This window comes from Peromyscus eremicus, chromosome 15 (genome assembly GCF_949786415.1).
Source record: "Peromyscus eremicus chromosome 15, PerEre_H2_v1, whole genome shotgun sequence".
Lineage (NCBI taxonomy): Eukaryota > Metazoa > Chordata > Mammalia > Rodentia > Cricetidae > Peromyscus > Peromyscus eremicus.
Genome location: NC_081431.1, coordinates 47,594,998 through 47,618,486, shown reverse-complemented (window position 1 = coordinate 47,618,486; position 23,489 = coordinate 47,594,998).

The window sequence follows — 23,489 nt, the reverse complement described above, 5'->3', positions numbered from 1 at the left end:
AGCAGATTCCCTATCCAATAAATAAATAAATAAATAAGCAAACAAGCCCAGGGCCAGATGGTTTTACAACTGAATTCGTTCAGACGTTCAAAGACGAGTTAATGCCAATACTCCCCCAAATTATTCCACAAAATAGAAACAGAAGGAACTTTGCCCAGTTCAATTCAGAGGCCACAGTTACCCTGATAACCAAACAAAATAAAGACACAACAAAGAAGGAGAAATACAGACAAAATTTTCTTATGCACATAGATGAAAATGTACTTCATAAAATACTAGTAATTCAAATCCAAAAACTCAACAAAAGATCATCAACTATGATCAAGTACCCCAGAGATGCAGGATGGTTCTACACTATAAAATCACTAAATGTACTCTATCATATAATCAAAATGAAAGAAAAAAAAAAACATAAACATTTGATCATCTCTTTAAATGAAGCAAAGGCCTTTGAAAAAAATCCAATACCCCTTCATGATAAAGGTCCTGGAGAGTGAACAATACAAGGGACATACCTCAACATAAGAAAGATAGTTTACAGCAAGCCTGTCACTAATATCAAGTTAAATAGAGAAAAACTCAAAGCAATTGCACTAAAATTCAGACTAACATAAGGTTGTCCACTCTTTCTATATCTATTCAGTACAGTATTTTAAGTTTTACAGAGAGCTATAAGACAACTGAAGGAAATCAATGTGCTACAAATTGGAAAGGAGAAAGTCAAAGTTCTATTATTTGCAAATGATCTGACACTATACATAAGTGACCTTTGAAAATGCTCACCAAGGCCCTCCTGCTACTGATAAACAATTTCAGAAAAGTGGTTAGATACAAGATTAACTTAAACAAATAATCAGTAGCTCTTCTATATACAAATAACAAATATATCGAGAAAGAAATTGGAGAAACAACACCCTTCGCAATAGATACAAATATAAAATATCTTGAAGCAACTCTAACCAAGCAATGAAAGACTTGTATGATAAAACTTCAAATCTTTGAAGAAAGACGATATCAGAAAATGGAAAGATTCCCCATGCTCATAGATCAGCAGGATTGACTTAGTAAAAATAGCCAATGCAATCATCATCAAAAGTCCAACGAAATTATTGACAGATCTTGAAAGGGCAATTCTCAACTTCATCTGAAACAATAAAGATTCAAGATAGCAAAAATATTGCTGAAAATAAGTGAGCTGCTTAATGTCTCACCATTCATAATTTAATGTAGTATTACAGAGCTATAGTAATAAAAACTGCATGTTATTGGCATAAAAACAGATATACCAATAAATGGAATTGAAGAACCAGACATAAATCCACACAAATCTGATTTTTTTTATAAGTAAGCTACAAGTACACTCTGAAAAAAATACAGTATCTTCAACAAATGGGTGCTGGTCAAAATGGATGGCTGCATGTAGAAAAATGCAAATAGAACCACATTTGCCACCTTGCACAAAACACAAGTCTTTGTGGTTCAAAGATCTCAACACAAAATCACAAACACTAACTGAAAGCAAAGAAAGAGATGAATAGTCCTGAACACACTGGCATAGGAGTGGTTGTTCAGAACAGATCACTGATAGAACAGGCACTAAGATCAACCATCAATAAATGGATTTTATGAAACTGGAAAGCTTCTGTAAGGTAAAGGATATCATCAGTCAGACAAAGTACCAGTCTACAGAATGGGAAAATAATTTCAACCAATCAACATTTTAACCTTTATCTGATAGAGAACTAAAATAAAAAATATATAAAGAAGTCAAGAAACTAGACGCCAACAAACCAAATAATTCCTCTTAAAAATGGGGTGCAAATCTAAATACAGACTTCTCAACAAAGGAATCTCATTTATGGCTAAGAAACCATTAAATGTTCAAGTTCCCGAGCCATGAAAGAAAGGCAAATTACCTTGAGATTTCCTTTTTTTTATTTTTGTATTAAGAAAATGTTTTTATTCATTTTATATACCAATCAAAGATACCCCTCTTCCCTTCTCCCACCCCTTCAGCTTCCCCCTCCCAGCTTCCCCCACTATTTATTACCCAAAGGTGCATAAGAAAAACTGTGGCTACATTTCACTTGTCTACTTTGAAACAGAAAGCATGCATCTAGGGTTATAAGAAAAAACAAAGGCACTGCTTTAAGGACTTAAATTCCACCAAATTGCCTTAATAACCATGGAAGCCAGAGGCCCTAATGTAAAAGACAGCTGTCTAGAGCCTGGTTGATCTCGTTTTATGGAAAGAATAAGAAAATCCTTTCAGTTGAGAATCATTTGTTTTTATTTGTTCCAAGGGGAGGTACATTTAGTAGAGGCAGGTCCAAGCCCCTTCCCTTGCCTCAAAGCTGTGTAAGATGTCCCATCATATTTAGTGGGCTCCCAAAAGCCTGCTCATGCACCAGAGATGGATTCTGTTCCTACTGCCAGGGGGCTCTGTAAGCAGATCAAGCTATATAACTATCTCAATATGCAGAGGGCCTAGTCCAGTCCCATGCAGGTTCCATAGCTGTTGATTTAAATTTCTTGAGTTCCTACTAGTTTGGTTTGGTTGTCTCTGTAGGTTTTTGCATCATGACCTTAATACTCTTGGTCATAGAACCCCTCTCCTCTCTCTTTGACTGGACTCCTGGAGTTCATCCTGGTATTTGTCTGTGGATCTCTGCATCTGCTTCCAACAGTTACTGGAGAAAGGCTTTATGAGGACAGTTAGGGTATTCACCAATATGATTACTGGGGGAAGCCAGTTCAGGTACCCCCTCCACTATTGCTACAAGTATAAGCTGGGGTCATCCTTGTGGATTCCTGGGAACTTACTTAGCACCCAGTTTCTCCCTATCCCCATGATGTCTCCCTGTATCTTGGTATCTCTTTCATTGTTCTCTCCACTCCATCCCTGTTCCAGCTCTACCATCCCATTCCCTTATGTTCTCATCCCCCATCCCCTACACTCCATTGGAAATCAGTATGGTGGTTTCTCAGAAAATCGGGAATCTATCTTCCTCAAGACCCAGCTACACCACACTTGGGCATATACCCAAGGAATGCTCAATCATACCACAAGGACACATGCTCAACTATGTTCATAGCAGCATTATTCATAATAGCCAGAACTTGGAAACAACATAGATGCCCCTCAGCTGAAGAGTGGATTAAGAAAATGTGATACATATACACAATGGTATTCTACCTTTAGATTTCAGATTATAATGGTCAGAATGGCTAAGATCAATAACATAAGTGATAGTCTATGCTGGTGAGCATGTGAAGCAAAAGGAATTGTAGCTAAAGTTTTTCTGTGTCCACCCAGCTCCTGCGTCCTTGCATTTCCAAAGCCACACCAACCCAAATAAACACACAAAGGGTAATATTATTTAAAACTGCTTGGCCATTAGCTCAGGCCTACGACTAACTAGCTCTTACACTTAAACTCAGCCCCTTTCTGTTCATCTATATGTTGCCACTTGTTCCATGGCTTTACCTATGTGCCTGTTACATGCTGCTCCCTGGATGGCAGCTGGCCTCACCTGACTCAGCCTTCCTCTTCCCAGAATTCTCTTCTCCCTTATCCCACCTACACTATACTTCCTGCCTGACTACTGGCCAATCAGTGTTTTATTTATCAATCAGTCAGAGCAACACATTCACAGCCTCTCCAGCAAGGAATCTCCTCTATTACTGGTGGGAGTGCAAACTTGTACAGCTACAATGCAAATAAATACAGCATTTCTAGAAAAAAAATCACAAATTGATCTACCCCAACAACCAACTATTCCGTTCTTGGGCATATACCCATTGTACCCAAAGGGCACTTGCTCAACCTTATTCACTGTGGCCTCTTCTTATATCAGCCAGAAACTGGAAACAATTTATTTGTCCCTCAACAGAACTATGGATTAAAAAAAATGTGGTACATTTACACAATGTGGTTTACACAACTGCTTAAAAAATGACAACATAAAATTTGGATGAAACCAGAAAAAAAAAAACATTCTGAGTGAGGTAATTCAGATCCAGAAAGATATATATGGTATGTATTCTCTTATAGGAGGATTTTAGCCATTAAATAAATGATAACCAAAATTATAAACAAACTACAATCTGTAGACACACATAGGTTAGCTAAAGAGGAGGATCTAGGGGGGAAGCAGGGATCTCCATGAGATTGGGATTCAGAATATATTTTAAGGACAGATTGGGATGGGTGGCATTGGAGCATGGGATCAGGCTGGTGGAAGATGAGGTATAAGGCAAAAGTGTGGGGAGAGAGGGATATAACTGGGTGAGCATGGGGGTGGAAACCTGGGCAGTGGATTATTCTTGGAATCTTTGAAGGTGTTCCTAATGAGGACTCTTGGTGAATGGGGGGTATAGTCTCAATTGACATCTCTTGTTATCAGGCAAGGTTTGAAGTTGCTGGACTAAATTCAATTCAATTGATTTGTTGGCCAATGGAATTCCACAGAAATCACAAACAACCCCGGCTGCTGGTAAGACAGAAGGTTTCTGACAGCAGGGCCCTAGTGCTGAGACAATACCCACACAACTCACTGAACATGGAGAAGTTGATCTGGAGCCTACAAAGAGCTCTCACATACAGATTCTACAGTGTCTTTGGTAATCTGCAGCCTATTAAAAGACAAATGTAGAAAATAACCAAAGCACAAAAACTTTGACTTATAATCTGTACTGCCAGCATAATATCTTAGGGTACAGACTTTTTGAAGTAGACAACCAATGTCTGATTTAACCTAAGGCTCACTCCATGAGAAGGAACCCACACCAGACACTGCTTAGACAACCACAAACCAGAGACTAGATAGCCTAAAGACAGAGTAAAATGAAACACCAGTGCTCTAAAAGAAAAAAAAAAACACAATAAAATGATTCCTAATGATATTTAGCTACACTCATAAATTAGTGTCTTATCAGGTCATCATCAGAGAAGTTTCCACCAGCAGCAGATGGGAACAAACGCACAGACCCATAGCCAGACATATGTAGTGAGAGAGTCTAATTTGGAGGTCTTCATCAAATTCTTCCCTTCAGAGCTCAGAGAATCCCTTGGTAGAGGAGGTGGAAAGAGAGTAAGAGCCAGAGGGGATGAGCGATATTAGGAGAACAAGGCCCTCCGAATCAAGTAAACAAGGAGCAGATGAGCTCATAGAGACTGAAACAGCAAGCACAGGGCCTACATGGGTCTCACCAAGTCCTCTGAGTATGTATAATAGCTATTAACTTAATAATTTTATGTGACCTCTGAGTGTGAGAATGAGTGGTTCTCTGACTCTTTTGTCTGCTCTTGGAACTCTTTTCCTCTTGTTTGGTTGCTGTGTCCAACCTCAATATAATAGCTTTTGCTTCATCGTATTATACTTTATTTTTTCATGTTTAATTTTTATCCATTAGAAGCATGTTCTCTTCAATTAGGGACAGAAAGTGAGTAAACCAGAGGGGAGGGGAGGTGGTAAGGAACTTGGTGGAGAAGAGGGAGAGTATACTATATTCAGGATATATTATATGAGAAAAGATTATATTTTCAATAAAAATATAAAATAAAAAGAATCAAGAAAAGACTGCAAGGGCCATTTGCATGATATGTTGGATTAAGAATCTATGATTGTTTGGTAGCATTGGCTGAAGACCAGCTGTGATTAAGTAAAACTGAACTAAATTTTTCTGTGCTTTGCTAGGATAGTGATGCTCGTGTGGCTATGGAGTCACATATGATTAATAAAGGATCAGAATCATTCGGATGAAATTTCTGGGAATTATTGCTAGGGTCATCATTCAAGCTCTAACCTTAGGGTCCAAGGCTGATTCACCAGTTGCCAAACAAAACTGGCAAAATTTAAGAATCTCTCATATGGTTCTTGTTCTTAGAACATGACAGACAGATGCAAGATTCAGGGAGTCATGAAGATTGCCCACGGCCTCACAACATGTGGCAGGATCAGAACCAATGAAGAAAGGCAGATGCCACTGGGAAAGGCACAGCTCTGTTGCCATGGTGAACCCAATATACTGGTAATAGGGCCATAGGAAGTCCTACAAGGACAGTTTTATGTTTAAATGAAACCACCCGAGCCTGTGAGGCAAGCTGTGTATGGTGGATTACAGAGCTGTAGAAATGGGCAGTGTATATCTTTTTGAACTAAGAAGATCACAAGTAAGTAATGCATTTTGACCAGGAGCTATACACAGCTTGAAATGGGGTTTTGATTTGACAGTAAGTATGCCCTAGTTCTTCCATATGGAATAAGAAAGTAACTTATCTTTTATTTAACACACAAGACTACAGATTTGTAAAGAGCCTATGGACTTTTAACGTGTTGAAAATACTAAAGACTGTAGTATTTGACTACTACCGGGACAAGGAAATTAAGTTTCCTTCCATGGTGCAACATTTGGTATATCAACTACATTTCAGGGAAGGCACCATGTCCTGCAGGAGTTGTTCAACACAAACCAGACTCAATACTTTTTTGGGGGGTCAGGGGGAGGAATGAATGTGAAATTTGAAAGGGAATTTGAGTAGGTAGAGGGGTAGGAAGGATCTGAGATGAATGTGTGGAGGGGAATGTAACTGAAAGTTTTACTGTGCTCACCCTGCTCCCATGTCCTCATGGTCCTGCAGCTGTTCAGATCCAAATGAACACACAAAGGCTTATAGTAATTATGAAGTGTATGGCCTATTGGCTCAGGCTTCTTGCTAGATAGATCTTACTTTTTAAATTAAACCTTTCTATAAATCTATACTTTGCCACATGGCTCATGGCTTACCGGTATCTTTACATCTTTCTTCTTAAGCGGCAGCTGGCAGTGTCTCCTCTGTTCTGCTTTTCTCCTTCCTCCTCTCTAGCTAGAATGTCCTGCCTAACCCTATTCTGCCTCACCATTGGCCAAACAGCTTTATTTATCAGCCAATCAGAGTAACATAATTTCACAGCATACAAAAAAAAAAAACTCCCCATCACTTTCCCTTTTTTTTTCTAAACAAAAGGAAGGTTTTTAACTTTAACCTACTAAAATTACATATTTCAAGCAAGAATTACAGTTACAATATCTAGTCTATTTGTATTTTGTAAAATTAAAGAAATTATTTTATCTATCCTATATTTGTGAGTCTAAAATATCATATCTAATTTATCATTTATCCTAACCAAGGAAAACCATAATTATAACTACCTAGTCTTCAACTACATCTAAGACCTCAGAAGGATACAATGTTACCTAAGTAAATAGGAAGAGCACTGTAAGCATTTTCCAAAAAATTCTAGAATGACAGAGACAGCTGTCTGCCTGGACAGTCATTGTTGTAACTTTGGGGCATCCATTTTCAGCCCATAGGTCTAGAGTCTCTCAGTCACTTCTCTCTGTGTCCTGTAGAATGTCTGACTGTTTCTTCTGCAAAGCAGGAACCTGAAGGACCATTTTGTGCTGGGGATGCTGTGAATTTGTTCCTCTGATTGACTGATAAATAAAATGCTGATTGACCAGTAGCCAGGCAGGAAATATAGTGTAGGCGGGCCAAGCAGAGAGGAGAATGCTGGGAGGAAGGCTGGGTCAAGAGACACTGCCAGCAGCAGTGATGAGTATAGCAAGATGTAAGCCAGTAAGCCACGAGACATGTGGCAAGGTATAGATTAATAGGAATGGGTTAATTTAAGATATAAGAACAGATGGCAAGAAGCCTGCCACAGCCATACAGTTTATAAGATTCTAAAATGGAGCTAAAACAGCTTCCTAGTTGTCTCTCTCAAGTTAGCTGCAGTCTGCATGCTTGAGCTACTATATGGCCGGTTCCTGGCCTCTGCGCTTGACCTGCAGTATGGTGGGAATAAGGCCTCTCCAAGCCTCACATTATGCTGCTACTGCTGCATGGTGGATTTAGGCTTTGCTAATACAGACAATCAATCAGTCAATCAATAAAAGAGGTTTCTGGGCTATATGCTGCTGGATGGAAGCATAGACCCACTGCTTCCCAGAGTGAAGCTGGAGGTGAACATACCAACCCCATGTTGGAAAGCTGAGATAGGCAGATTCATTCAGTACTAACCACTGGAGTTTAAAGCAATAGATTCACAATAAGACAGATTCAGATGGGATAAACCTCTAAATGGTTTACAATGAGTGTAAAAATGTTTGTAGGCTTGGAAGAGAGAAAAAAGTAATATACACAGTTATTTAAAGAAATAGTTTTAAAAAATAAAGTCTTAAAAGATACAATAAAAGTAATATAAAAAATAAGCCACATAAAGATGGATATTACACAGAGAATCTGTATTGTGCTGTCTTTGATATTTTTAACTGCAGAAAGACATTTGATTGTAAAAGCTGCTGAGTTAAGCCTAAATACATATATATATATATTTATATATATAATATATATATTTATATATATTTATATTTATATATATTTATATTATATAATATAATATAAATATATTTATATATATATATAAAAGATCTTTCAGTTCTTTAGTAAAAAGTGAAATTGCCTTTTCCAGATTGTTTTGGTTTTCATTTTCTCTAATTCCAATTCATTAATCAAGTGCCTGGCAAAAAGGATCCTTCTGATACTTAGTATTTTCCTCATATTTCTCAAGCATTATATGCTAAAATTGAAAAAAAAAGATTTGAGACATTAAATTAAATATACAAAGCATAAAAATGAGAAAAAGCATATATAGAAATTAAACACAAATTTCATGAATGTATACCAGAAATAAAGCACTTACTGGTAGCTATTATTTTTCATTTGTCATATTTCCATAAAGTGAAAAGAAAGATTGGAGTCAGATACTGACCTAAATAATTATAACTAGTAGATTCATGCTTTATAAATTTATAAATGCAAAACAGTAGATAAAAATAAGAAAAAAAATCATTAAAAATAACTGGTAGTCCAAACTAGTGTGGCCATTATAGAAATCAGTGTGGCAGGAAGATGGGAGTCTATCCAACTCAATATCTTGCTGTAGCACTCTTGGGTGTATACCCAACAGATACTTCATCTTACCACAGAGACATTTGCTTAACCATGTTCATTGCTAGTCTATTCATGATAGCTAGAAACTGGTAACAACCTAGGTGAACCTCAACAGAAAAATAGGTAAAGAAAATGAAGTACATTTACACAATGGAGGTACATTTACTTAGCCATTAAAAGCATAACATCATTAACTTGCAGACAAATTGTTGGAACTAGAAAAAATTATCCAGAGGGAAGTATCCCAGACCCAGAAAGACAGATATGGTACATATTCACTTATAGGCAGATGTTAGTAATTAAGTCAATGATAACCAACCTGCAGTCTATGGAACCATAGAAGGTATGTTTAGAATAAGGGAATGGAGGGAAGAGATAGGTCTCATTAGGAAAGGGAAATAAAATAATAGATAGAGAGAGATGGAAATAGGGACTGGAATGGAGGATAAGTAGGGAACAGGAAGAGAGAGGGGTCTGAGGGATGGAATACAGGAAGATACACCAAAAATTAAGTGCCATTTCGGGGGTAGAATGGAAATCTAATATTGTAGAAACTTCCCCTAAAATGTGTACATACATGAAGGGAATTTAAATGAAATCACCAAATAATGGGAGGACAGAATCCCAAATGGCCATCTTTTTTCACCCAGAAAATTTTTCAGTTCCAGGACTGGGTTACATATAATTGAATTGTTGTCCAAAAGGGCCTCAATGGGAATCCATAGACAGTCCACAGTATTGCCAAGACTCAATGTGGGTCCCCACAAACTGACATCAAGACCTCATTGCTGCAGACAACTCTACTGAACAGGAAGATATCAAGCTAATGCCAACATAGAGCCTTTAACCCTGTGTTCCAAAGTCTTTGGTATGGGAAGGTACTCTGCATGCTATCAAAAGAGAAACATATAGCCAACAATGAACCTTAATCTACAACGGTGTGCTGCTTGCGAGATATGCTAGCCTAATTGTGACACTAACCAACCAATATCTGATCTGACTTAAGACCTACTCCAGTGAACTGTAACCCATACTTGACACCGCTTAGGTGACCAGGAATCTGCGAATAGATGGCCCTAGGAGAGGGGAAAACCAAATAATATTGTTCTAAAAACAGAAAAAAATGTAGTGATAAAATGTCTTCTAATAATATTCTACTATAATCATAGATCAGGGCCTTGAAACTTCCTCCTGCAGCAGAAGGAAACAAATATTATGTTTCCACAGCAAAATATTATGCAGAGAGTGAAAGACCTTGGAACCCTCAGCCCTAAATGGGATGCCTCCATCAAATCCTTTCCCTCAAAACTCAGGAAATTTTATCAGTAAAGGAGTCAGAAATAATGCAAGAGCCAGAGATGAAGGAGGACATCAAGAAAATGAGACCTGCTAAAGTAACAAGATTGACACATGTGAACTCTCAGAGACTGAGGCAGTCAAAATTTATGTATTTTGTATGTATTTATGAATTCAACATAATACTTTTATAAGATCAACCTAAAAATTTTTATACACTAAAATGTAATAATTTCTCTTTAGTAGAATTCAAGGTAGAACAGGTAATGTTTAATTCAGAATGCTAAATCACACATGAAAATCTCAGAGGAAATACAATGATAGTTTCATCTGGGACCAAGTCCAATGTGATCTTTCAACTTCTAAATTCCTCTGAGACATCAGTTATCTCTCCCCTCCAGAGTACTTAGAGAGTCCCTCTATTCCCAAGAGATTAGTTATTTTACTTAATAAGTATGATTGCATGCCCTTCCTTTCTTCCTCAGGAAGGAAAAGAGACCAATACAGAGAGATGGGGAGGAGGGAAAGAGATAAGGAGAAACAAAATGGGAGTAAAAAAAGCAAACCATTAAATTCCATGTCTTATTTTTTCTTAAATATTCTCAATTGCCTATTAGATCAAGGTCTCCTAAACAATTATCCATTCTCAGTGGGTCTATCACCATCAATTCACCACTAAAACTTGTTTTCCTTTCTCTTCTACCCACAAATTGCTCTGTCTTGTGTTGCCAAAGGGCTAGGTTCCAAATCCATAGCATAGAGACAATTTTGCAGGTTCTGACCTCTGTAATGTGTGATGACCTTTAACTAGATAGCACTGACTTGTAATCTGGACTTACCTCATGCTTTAGTTACTTCTGGGCTTATAGACATGATTTTAATTTTGCCAAAATGAGCTTCTGTGATTTTGGAAAGCAGAAGTAAAATGTAATTCTCCCTCTGGCAATGGTGACAGCAGAGACTTGGGTTTTGGCAAACTATTGGTATTTGCAAGATGGCCTCACTCCATGTTCCTCCATCAGCTGTGAGTTTCAGAACTGTGCTACAGCTGTGACTAAAACAGATGTTTTATGTAGTTTCCTAAAATTGCATTGTCAGTAGCAGCTTCCTGATATCTTGTATGCAAATTTCATTGCCATACACCTCCAACAATTTAGTAAGCCTTTTATTCCGTCCATGATCCCCTTTATTGATAGACAGACAGGAGAGATTCTTGTTGTAACTTTGAATTTGATACAGAATTTTCTTATCTGCAGAATTTTAATGAAATATGTTTTACGGGGGGGGGGGAGAAAAAAAGAAATACGTTTTCAGAGATGAATTTGACAATAATTATTATTTTCATAAATGCGATATCAACTACAGAATACAAATAAAAATTTAATGGGCATCATCCAAACAACTCTTCTAGTGAAAATAGGACAGTGATAAGAAAAAGGATCTGTAACAGGAATTAGAGCTTCAGTGGTGAACTGCTATGAGCCTCATTGCACAACAGAGGCTGCCATTCACTTCATTTTGTCAGAGTCTCATCTTACTGAAGATCTTTTAGTAACTTCATCCAATCATCAGTAGTTTTACTCTTAAATAAATGAATAGATGGTTGAAACTCTAGTAGGTTGTTTATATTTTAAATGCAGAACATTACTTTATGTCAACACAACAAAGAATGTGAACTTGGTAACAAGGATCAATTGAACTACTTTTCAGTCTCAGTCCTCAGACAAGAGAGGTGACCTAACTCTATGGAAGGATCCAATTACGTTTAGTGTAAAGCTTTTTTGTTGCTTAGATTTTCCAGAGATATTGATAGTCATTTTTTAAAGATATTGTTCCCTAGTAAAAACATTTCTCTAATTTTTAACATCATTATCTGACCAATTGTTAATCACAAACATAAAAACTTTGAAGTTTTTAATATAGTTTGTGGCATTGTAAGTTAAATTTCAACAAACATCTTTATATCCTCCTACTTTAGGGATTTAGGCTCAACTTGGTACATAATAGCTTGTTCAAAATGATGGAACTGACAAAGCTTCCTGGTGTATTTTTCTTCCATATGATTTGTTCAAGAACCTAGTGCCAGATTTCATTGTTTCAAAATGGTGAATAGTTACTCTTAGGAAATCAGGCTAGAGTTGTAGAGATGGATCAGTGGTTAAGAGTACTTAACAGTCTTACTCAGAACCCAAGCTTAGAACCTAGCCCAGGTATGAGGCAGCTGACAAGCATGTGTAACTCGAGCTCCTGGTTATTCAACAATCTTGCTTCTTCAGGCAGCCATGCAATGTGGCACACACACATTCACTCACACAAACACACACACACACACACACACACACACACACATACACACACACACATACACACACACACACATACACAAGTAAATGCCATAATAACTGACTAACAAACTAACTAACTAACTAAATAAATAAATATGTAAATAAATAAATAAATAAGAGAATTAAAAAATAAAAATGACAAACAAGAGACATAAACATTTCATAAAAAAATATCAGCTAGAGAATAGCAGATTATTGAATTATCTTCTATAGTAAGTTGCTCATACAAGAAGCCTCTGAGTATCTAATCAAATACAGGTCACCCATATTTTTCTGGAATTGTAGCATTAAATTCTTAGAATTAGTTGTCCAAGCTCTCTTCCAAATCATACTAGAAACAAGGAAAATTAATATTGAGATATGTTTGGTTTTCATTTGTAAATCTTTTCTAGGGTAACATAAATAAATTTTGGAATAAAAAGGGTATAAACCTAAAATGTAAATAAAAATAAATAAAATCAATATAAATCTAAATAAAATGGAACAGTATTGAGCCATTGATAGCTCAGGATCTGACTAATGCACTGTGTAGCATGTTGCTACAACAAAACCACTGTCAAAAGCATCTGAGGAAGGAAGCATTTATTGGGCTTACAGTTTAACAATAAAGTCCATCATGGCTGGAAAGTCATGATGGCAGGACCATGTGACATCTAGCAATTGAAATACTTGTATGATTGAAGACTGTAAGTTTTTGAAGAAGGAAATGGAAGAAGATATCAGAAAATGGAAAGATCTCCCATTCTTGTGGATTGGCAGGATTAACCTAGTAAAAATAGTTATCCAAAAAAAAAAAAATGGACAGATTCAATTCAATCCCCATCAAAATTCTAACACAATTCTTTGCAGACCTTGAAAGAACAATACTCAAGTTCAAAAGGAAAAAAAAAACAGGATAGTTAAAACAATCCTGTACAATAAAGGAACTTCTGGAGGATCACCGTCCCTCGTTTCAAGTTCTCCTGAAAAAGTAGCATGTTGATCAATCAAATCAAATCGAAGACCCAGACATAAATCTACACACCTATATACACTTGATTTTTGATTAAGAAGCCGAAAATATATCATGGGGAAAAATCATCTTCAAACAATGGTGTTTGTCTAACTGGATGTCAGCATACAGAGGAATGAAAACAGATCCACATTACTCTGCACAAAGTTCAAGGCCAAGTGAATCAAAGATCTCAAGATAAATCTAGATACACTGAACCTGATAGAAGAGAAAATGAGAAATAGCCTTGAATGCATTGGGACAGGAGACAATTTCCTGAACAGAACACCAATAGTGCAGGCACTAAGATCAACAATTAATAAATGGCACTTCATGTAACAGAAAAGTTTCGATAAGGCAAAGGACACTATCAGTTAGACAAGAAGGTAGCCCACAGAATGGGAAAAGATTTTCACCAACTCCAGGTGTGACAAAGTGTGAATATCCAAAATATGTAAAGAATTCAAGAAATTAGACATCAGTGAACTTATTAATCCAATTTAAAAATGAGCCAGAGATCTCAACATAGAGTTCTCAATAGAGGAAACTCAAATGGCAGAGAAACACTTAGAAATGTTCAACATCCTTAGCCATCAGGAAAATGTAAATCAAAATAACTCTGAGATTCCATCTTATACCTGTCAGAGTGGCTAAGATCAAAAATACAAGTCACAACTTCTGCTGGGGAGAATGTGGAGCAAGGGGAACACTCCTTCACTGTTGTTAGGAGTGCAAAGTTGTACAGCCACTTCAGAAATTATTATGTCAGTTTCTCAGAACACTGGGAATCAATCTACCTCAATACCACTTCTGGGCATATACCCAAAGGATGGTCCATCTTATCCCAAGTACACTTGCTCATGGCAGCTTTATTCATAATAGCCAGAAAGTGGAAACAACCTAGATATCCTTCAACTGAAGAATGAATAAAGAAAATGTGGCACATTTACACAATGGCGTATAACTCAGCTGTCAAAAACAGTGGCATCATAAAATTTGCAGGCAAATAGATAGAACTTGAAAAAAATAATCCTGAGTGAGTTAACCCAGACTCAGAAAGACAAACATGGTATTTACTTATAAGTGGATACTAGCGTTGAAGCAAAAGATAATCATACTACAGTCACCGACTGACCCAGAGAGGCTAAGTAAGAAGGAAGGCTTAAGGCGGGGTGGGTACAAGTATCTCTCTGGGAAGGGAAAATAGAATCTATTTTGTGGGTGGACTCGGGGTGGATGGTGTTGGGAACAAAGTTACAGAGGAGTAAATACTGTGAGAAACAACTGGAATTGGCAGGCATTTCTGGGCAAGTTGGGAACATAGTGCAATGAAAGCTCCAAGGAATCTAAGAGGGTAATCCTGGAGGGAAAAGATCAAGTCATTTAGCTTTCCAAAAACTTTTTTTGATTATGTCATTTAGAAACATTTTAAAATTATTATCACATTTATATTGTTATTTTGTTTTCTAAAATGAAGGTAAAATACTTGAAAATTTAGAAACTTAAACATATAAAAATAAGGTAGACTTGATGGTGTATAACTTTAACCCCAGGACTTCAGAGGCAGATGCAGGCAGATCTCTGAGTTTGAGGCCAGCCTGGTCTACAGAGTGAGTTCCAGGACAGCCCCAGCTACACAGAGAAACCCTGTATCAAAAATCCAATTATATATATATATGCATTGTGATTATATAACATATATATATATATATATATATATATAATTGAGCAGAATAATTAACTGCACCATCAAATGAACTTTGCTAGTCTTTAGAATGAATCCAAATGTGGTGTTTATAAAACATGTGAAGTAAGCTCTACATTCTACTAACATTTATTCTATGTTCATATGATAGAGGGAAAATTCAATATATGCATGAAATGTGTTTTGTCAAAATTTTGATAAAATTATCTACCAATCCTTCTGCTCCAAATCCTCCAAGATTCTCCCCTAACACACCTATGAAATCTTATTTCTTAAAGATTTATTTTTTTATTTATGTGTATGTGTAAGTAACATATGTGTGCACCTACTTGCATCGAACAGGGAGATTGGTTCCCCTGGACTTGTAGTTATATGCACTTAGGTTTTATCTGACGTGGATGCTGAGAACCAAACTCAGGTCTTCTGTAATATGGGCTCTTAGCAGCTGATCCTCCTCTTAACTAGCCTGATTAAGTTTTTTTTGTTTGTTTCATTCACCAAGTCCAATTGACGCTTCTAGAATATTTACTAGTATAGGGAGCTTCATTTTAAAGTAGTATTTTTACATTTTATGAATAAAATTTACTGCCATTGGAACTTCAAAGAGGTTTTCTGCATACTCAGTAAAGTGATTTTAAACTCAATGTACAAATTGTATGTATGAAAATGTATTATAAAAATATAACTTGCTGGGAGCAAAAATACTTTTCTTATTTTTTGAACTGAAAAAGTTTTGTACAATATGTTCTGATCAGGTTTCCCTTCTCATTTCTTCCCACATCCTCCCCATGTCCTTATCCACCAAACCGAACACCCTTTTCTTTTCCTCTCTTACTTTTAGAAAACAGAAAAATGAAAACGAAATAAATAAAAAATGAATTTTATGAACAGCCTAGAAAAAAGTATGAGAAACACACACATGCACCCTCCCAAACACACACACACACACACACACACACACACACACACACACACACACACACACAGAGGAAAATGAATATAAAACAAAGGAACGTGGGACAAAATTTATCATTAGGTTCATTTTGTGTTGGCTATCTACTGCTTGCCATGGAGCCTACTCTTCAGTATGGTTAATGTACCCAGTGAGACTCCTTCAGAGAAAACTAACTTTCCTTTTATACAGATGTCCATTGCATATAGATTCTTAGATCGGAGTGGGAGCTGGTGTCCATCTCCTTCTCTCAATGATGTAACTCTGTCTTGAACCTGTTCCGGCCCTTTGTCTCTGTAAATTCATATTTCTTTGTTCTGTGTCTAGAATACATTACATGAAATGGAAATTTATTCAGCATGTAAAACAGTAGAAGAAATTCCTATGATATTTAACATAGCATGATGGCAGCACAAAAATATCATTTAAATATGAATAAAATATATTTATAAAGAAATATGTTGATGCCACCAACAATGTTTATGTAACATTAACCTAGAAGATTATTTCAGAAGTTTAAGCTAAAACATAAAAAAATTCTTAATTGTTATATATAGTTGAAATTAATTTTATATGACAAATAATAAAGTACAGGTGGTATTAAATAGCACTTTAGGCCACACACACACAAGCAGACACACAAATAAACAAACAAAACCAGATTGAAAATATGAATGAAACATTAAACTTAGACAACAAAAGGAAATAGTTTAATACAAGAATTCAGAGAGGAATCAGTTATAGTCAACACTCTACAACACAGTTGGAAAACTGTTCTATAACCTAAGCATAATATATTCATTTGAAATCATAAGGTTTAATTCCTTTCAAAGAATATGATCTTTTTCTGAGGTAGAATAATAAACTGCTTTCCAACTGGTTGTGCTGAGTACGTTTGCAATTATAGAGTGCATTCCCTACGATACTGCTAATTGATGCAAACCAATTCTATCAAAAGATGGGCATAATGCAACCCTATTTTTGTGTGGTAGATACAAATGCATAGAGAAAAGCCTGAAAAAAAAAACCCAGCTATCAAAAGTATAAGCTTATTTTTTCCTGCATTGTATGATTATCATCATTGCCCCTTTTTCTTAATATGTGTCATTACCATGTGTATTAAATCTCTAGGGCTGGTGCCTATTTAATCGATAGCTCCTTTCTTACCACTACCATTAACTGTGAAGCTAGCCTTAATTCCCACAATATATTATGTGTCACTAGGGTGAATACTTATAAAGTATCTGCTTTCACTAGTTATTTTGTTCATTAAAATTTACATTTAAGTCTTAAAAAATAATTTTTTATAGAAAATATGTTTTCATTTCACAGTTTCAATTTATTGCTTCTATATTCTGTTAATTATTATTTAATTATTAAATATGAATATATTGCACCTAGAGCACCTTGAAAATATGGTTCCTAGTATAAATGTATGTTTTTCATGTCTTTACTTAAATATGTTTTTCCTTCTAGAATGTGACTTGCTATGGTTCCACAGAAATCTAGTATTAAAAAGCAGCTTGACTGTGGCTTTATTAAAATGCAAGGGAATATTTTTGTAATTAATGCAACATATGGTCATCTTTAAGAACATCACAACCCTGTACTTTGTTATCTACTTCTGTTCTGCATTACATTACGAATGACATAATTGGTTGTCATAAGAATACGGATATCACAAGAATAAGGATAGTGCCAGGTGGTGGTGGTGCACGCCTTTAATCCCAGCACTCTGAAGGCAGAGCCAGGCATATCTCTGTGAGTTTGAGGCTAGCCTGGTCTGCAGAGTGAGATCCAGAACAGGCACCAAAACTACACAGAAAAACCCTGTCTCAAAAAACCAAAAAGTAAAAAGAATAAGGATAGCATTAGGCAAAGTACATTTTTTATTAAATTCTGTGGTTTTATGAACCACTATTAGGTCCAAAACAATTAGCAAGATTACTTATTGAATTAAAAAATGAATTCAAATTTTGTGAAATATATTATGATAGTTTCTCTTCTGGGTTTCAGAGTGTCGACAAATGAAAGACATTAAATTGCTTTCATGCTGCATTTTCAAGAAAGTCATAGAGAATTTAGTAAAAAGTTACTAAAAAATGTATCTATTTCCTTAGTTACAAATAAGAGCAGATGTTCTAAATATTAAAATTACTAAAAGCAATAACTTCAACTGTTGTGATTATCTTAGTATGTCTTAGTCATTTTGAAGCTCCTCATAGAAGTACCATCTATGCATTGTCTTCATTTTCATATCATCAAAATATTCCAGCTGTTTAGATGAATCTATATGATACACTATATAGACATTAAATTCTAAAAAATTGTGGATTATGAATCTGAATAATGCATATTTCAGTCATCAGTTATGAGGGCTATTTTTCACTTTAACTTACATTGGTTTTATATATATATATATATATATATATATATATATACACACACACACACACATCTATGCTTATGTACACAAATATACATATATGTACATAGACATATATATACATACACAAATTCATACATATATACATATATGACCTAATTTCACACTTGAAAATGCTCCATATGCAGGTTATAAAGACTGGAGGCCACAAACTGGGCAATGGACTCAAATGCATGTCGTATGCTATAAAACAAACCAATTTTTAGCTGACACTATAATGATTTCTGGCTAAATTAGTGGGTTTTGACAGTAATGGATGTTGAAAGGTTTAAAGAAATCATTTCTCCATCACATCTATCATGTGCTAAGCCAAAGCTTACAATTACAAAAGAGGCTGTTATAAAGGATTTCTTTAGCTTTTGTCCTGGGAGTTGAATCCAGGTCCTTGTTCATGATAGATAAATGTGTTACCACGTAGTCTTGTCCACAGACCTATTATAAAGGAAATTATGTATTTTTATCTCTGTCTATACATAAAATTATCTGTCTATCTATCTATCTATCATCTATCTATCTACATAAATGTGTGTGTGTGTGTCTGTGTGTGTTTTATATGAGAGTGGAATGCAAAACATTGTCTATAACCTTCCTCTGCTTTGGCCATAACTATTTATTTTACAAAATTGCTGACAGGCATGTTATCATAAATCTACCTCTTTTCCTCTAGGCAACATGAACTATGGAGTGTATCCTGCACTTTGGAATTTCCTGAGGGGTTGTGGTGAGTTTAGAATTTTATTAGAAATATTTTTCCTTATTTGTAATAATATCTTATTGAAATTAAAATTTAACTATAATTTATTATAATTATAATAAGTTAGTGGTTAAAAAGTTAAATATAAGTGTGGCTTTAGTTGTGAAAACTATGTATTCATTATTCTTGTAGATTAAATGGTTTCCCAGAAGAAAAATTTAATCCTTTTTAGTCATCTACTGTTTTATGTGGCTGGTGATAGTATTGAAATATGTATAAGTACCCCTATGTCATGAGCAATTCTACAACATGCAAAGCTTTGGGACATTATATATTAGAGATTTGTTCTTATCATCTTTTTAATCTTCCAGTGTTTATGTACAGCCAGTAGCCTATACAATATTATACTGAAGTTATAGAATTTGAGTAAAAAATACACTACATATTTGTAGTGTCAATTTTTATCCTCCATTTCTTTGGAGAAACATACAGATCCCTGCTGCTTGCCTTACTCTCTCCTTCAACTAGATCAAGATGATTGATTTTTTTATTCTTTTGAAGTGAAATAACTGTTGTAATCAGCATGTGATCAAATTTTTTTATTAATTAATATTTTTCATTTATTTCACACCCAGATCACAGTTTTTCTCTCCTCCTTTCCTCCTGTTCCCTCCTCCCTCCTCCCCTGTAGCCTTCTCCACTTCCATCCCTCCTCCATCTCTGTTCAGAAAGGGTTAGGCTTCCCTTGGACATAAACAAACTATAGTACATCAAGTTGAGGCAGAACCAAGCTCCTTCCCCCGCATCCAGCCTGGGAGAGGCAACCTAGCATAGGGAATAGAGCTGAAAAGGTGGCTCAACCATTAAAGGTTAGCCTCACAACCATAATTTTTTCAAAAATGTCTATTCAATTTAAGTGTAATTGAGAACTGAAGAATGTGCACGTGGTTATATGGAAACTGCTTGAAACTTGAGACTCACTGGCTAATAGTTAAATACATTTTACTTGAGAAGAAAATAGATACTATTTTTAGTACGACCTCTTTCTTTTCTATAGAAAATTAGGAGTCAATCTACTTTGAGACCCAGCTATACCACTCTTGGGCATATACCCAATCATAACATAAGGAAACATGCTCAACTATGTTCATAGCAGCATTATTCATAATAGCAAGAACCTGGATACAACTCAGATGCCCCTCAACTGAAGAATGGATTAAGAAAATGTGGTACATATACACAATGGAGTATTACTCAGCAAAGAAAAACAATGACATTATGAAATTTGCAGGCAAATGGATAGATCTGAAAAATATCATTCTGAGTGAGGTAACCCAGACTCAGAAGGACAAACATGGTATGTACCCACTCATGTGTGGATACTAGATGTAAAGCAAAGGATAACCAGACTACAACCCACAGCTCCAGAGAAGCTAGCTAACAAGGAAGACCCAGGACCCAGGGAAGGGGAAATAGATGAGATCTCCATGAGTAAACTGGGGATGAGGGGTGGGTAATGGAGGATAGGTTGTGGGGGATGAGAACATAAGGGAATGGGATGGTCGAGCTAGAATAGGAATGGAGGAGGAAAGCAATGAAAGAGATACCATGATAGAGGGAGATATCACGGGGATAGAGATAAACTCAGTGCTAGGGAAGTTGCCAGGAATTCCCAAAGATGACCCCAGCTTGGACTAGTAGAAATAGTGCAGAGGGTGCCTGAACTGAACTGGCTTGCCCCAGTGATCAGACCGGTGAATACCCTAACTGTCACCACAGAGCTTTTTCTCCAATGACTGATGGAAGCAATTGCAGAGATCCACAGTCAAACACCAGGCAGAGGTCCAGGAGTCCAGTAAAAGAGAGAGAAGAGGGATTCTATGAGCAAGTGCATCAGGATCATGATGGGGAAACCTGCAGAGATGACCAAACCAAACTAGTGGGAACTCATGAAAATTGAAACATTGGCCATGGAGCCTGCATGGGACTGGAGTAGGCCCTCTGCATGGTAAGACAATTGGGTAGTTTGATCTGCTTGGGGAGCCCCCTGGTGGTAGGATCAGAATCCATCCCTGGTGCATGAGCAGGGTTTTGGGAGCTCACCCCCTATGATGGGACACCTCTACATCCTGCAGCCTCGATGTGGGGGGAGGCAGGCTTGGACTTGCCTCTCTATTGGATGTGCCTCCCCATGGGAAGCTTGCTTTCTTGTGGGGGAGAATGGGGGTGGACTAGGAGGGGGAGGCTGGGGGAGTGGGAGGAGGGAAGAGAGATCTTTGATTGGTGTGTAAAATGAATGAAAAAATTTTCTTAAAAACAAATTATAAATCAAAAGCACATATGCTACATTGTTTTAGAAACCACTTGAAGTAGAAAGGCTAATAAATATTAGAGGCATTTACAAACCATTAAGATAAATGTTATTCTCAATTTGAATCCAGAGCTTCACATATACTGGCTATACACTGACATATTCTATTCCATTATTGAAAATGATAGATCTGCTGTATGAATTCCAGCTTTTCATACACAGGAGTGCTTTTACCATTGAAAAAAATCTCATTTCAAAATGCTCTATTATCTAGGATACTTCTTCTGTATTGCTTATTTTGTTAATTTAATTCGGAAATCAACTAGCCACATTACCTACATTATAACAGATACATTTTAAGTCATTTGCACTACTTGAGCTCGGTGCCATATCTCTGCTCTTAAGGGCCTCGTGTAAGAAAACTGCAGCAAAGTCAACCTAAACTGATATTGAAAAATAAAGGTTAAATATGTTTTCAGAACTCCCAGGGTCTGCATGCTCACACTAATATTTAGATATCAAGGTAGTGTGACAAAGAGGAGTAGGGTGAAGAAAGCAAGAGAAAGGCTTATGGAGTAAACAGTGATGGAAAACTCAAGTGCCAGAGCTATGTTTATCAAGACTAACATCCTGATGTACCTGTTGTTGGTCTACAGTTAACATCAGACAAAGGGCAATGCTTCTGGAATGCAGAACCTATAAGGAAAAGGTAATACTATTTTCATTCATTCTATAACAAGACCATGGCTCTTTTCATCCTGGCACATTTTTAAGGAGATGGTTGAGATCAGTGACATTGGGTAATTCTATCCTGAAACCCAAAGTAATTCTCCAGATATGAAGAGATTACAAAGCACCCAGTACAATTTGTGACAATACAATGGTCTTCGCATGCTTTTGCTGTCTCTAGAATATTGTTCCAGAGCAGAATAGCTGAGCAGAGCTGACTAATAACCTCCTTGCAAAAGATGCATTTGTGGGTATTAAAACAGAAGTGTCTATGAGATGTTGAATTCTTAAGTAGCATTAGAGGATATGCAGGCTTTTGCGATTTCTAGGGTCTCTTTTACCTCTACAATTTAGAGCTAGAGGAAAACAAACATGAAACAAAGCAGCAAAAACAAAACAAAACAAACTTAAATTATTTGAAGGTTAAAATAAAAATGGCTCCAGATCTTTGGAAACCACCATGTGTGAGAGCTCACATAACAGACAGTGAAATTAGCTTACAGCTGTTTTCCTTTCTATGAGTCAAATCTTTCCAACAAGGCTCTAGGAATTCCACCATGCAACTATGCTCCTGGGGTATGTCCATGGCTTCACAGAACTGGAAAAGACATGTACATGTGCTCGGGTTTTTCGTCTACTAAGAGTGAGCCCCAGGAATGATGAAACTACAGTACAAGATGGATTTTATCAGTTCTCTTAAAAGCTGAGACATTTCTCTAGATCCTCTTTCCAGGTTCTAAAGGCAGAAAATAAAATATGAAAATCCTTGATGAAAATCAAAGCAAACTAAAACATGTGATCCCTATATACTGATATACTTTATCATATCCATGGTTTAGTTCAGCTTGGGATGTGCTGATGGATGCAAATACATGAATAACCAAGTGAATTTATCTTCTTTAAGATACCTATTATATTCTCAGAAGTATGATGAGGCAACAGAAAGGAAGAAAGGGCATAAGGACCAGAAGATCTCTTGGAAATCCTTTCCTCAGAAGGCCCTTTGTATAACGTCTTCCATA